The sequence below is a fragment of the Arachis stenosperma genome, chromosome 10 (genome assembly GCF_014773155.1).
Source record: "Arachis stenosperma cultivar V10309 chromosome 10, arast.V10309.gnm1.PFL2, whole genome shotgun sequence".
Lineage (NCBI taxonomy): Eukaryota > Viridiplantae > Streptophyta > Magnoliopsida > Fabales > Fabaceae > Arachis > Arachis stenosperma.
The window spans coordinates 56,163,675-56,164,569 of record NC_080386.1 but is presented as its reverse complement, the minus strand read 5'-3'; the positions used below and the strand labels follow the sequence as shown (position 1 = coordinate 56,164,569).

At 41.3% G+C, this 895-nt stretch overlaps 1 non-coding gene across 1 annotated transcript; it reads right to left on the bottom strand.

Moving 5' to 3' along the window:
- Positions 1-443: 443 nt before the first annotated feature.
- LOC130958664 (small nucleolar RNA R71) lies at positions 444-551 on the bottom strand. Its single transcript, XR_009077775.1, has one exon. It is a non-coding gene; the product is annotated as a small nucleolar RNA R71 (small nucleolar RNA).
- Between the last annotated feature and the right edge of the window lie 344 nt (positions 552-895).

Below are 895 nucleotides of genomic sequence, written 5' to 3'. Positions count from 1 at the left end.
CTGTAGAGGACCTAACAGAAATCTTCAAAGAAGAAGACATGGCAGCCGAAAACAACAACAATGCAAACAATGCAAGGAAGGTGCTGGGTGACTTTACTGCACCTACTCCCGACTTCTATGGGAGAAGCATCTCTATCCCTGCCATTGGAGCAAACAACTTTGAGCTTAAGCCTCAATTAGTTTCTCTAATGCAACAGAATTGCAAGTTCCATGGACTTCCATTGGAAGATCCTCATTAGTTCTTAGCTGAATTCTTGCAAATCTGTGACACTGTCAAGACTAATGGGGTTGACCCTGAGGTCTACAGACTTATGCTATTCCCTTTTGCTGTAAGAGACAGAGCTAGGACATGGTTGGACTCACAACCTAAAGAAAGCCTGGACTCATGGGAAAAGCTAGTCAATGCCTTCTTGGCAAAGTTCTTTCCACCTCAAAAATTGAGTAAGCTTAGAGTGGAAGTCCAAACCTTCAGACAGAAGGAAGGAGAATCCCTCTATGAAGCTTGGGAAAGATACAAACAATTGATCAGAAAATGTCCTTCTGACATGCTTTCTGAATGGAGCATCATAGGTATTTTCTATGATGGTCTCTCTGAACTATCCAAGATGTCTTTGGATAGCTCTGCTGGAGGATCTCTTCATCTGAAGAAGACGCCTACAGAAGCTCAAGAACTAATTGAAATGGTTGCAAATAACCAATTCATGTACACTTCTGAAAGGAATCCTGTGAACAATGGGACTAATCAGAAGAAAGGAGTTCTTGAGATTGATACTGTGAATGCCATTCTGGCTCAGAATAAAATATTGACTCAACAAGTCAATTTGATTTCTCAAAGTCTGTCTGGAATGCAAAATGCACCAAGCAGTACTAAGGATGCTTCATCTGAAGAAGAAGC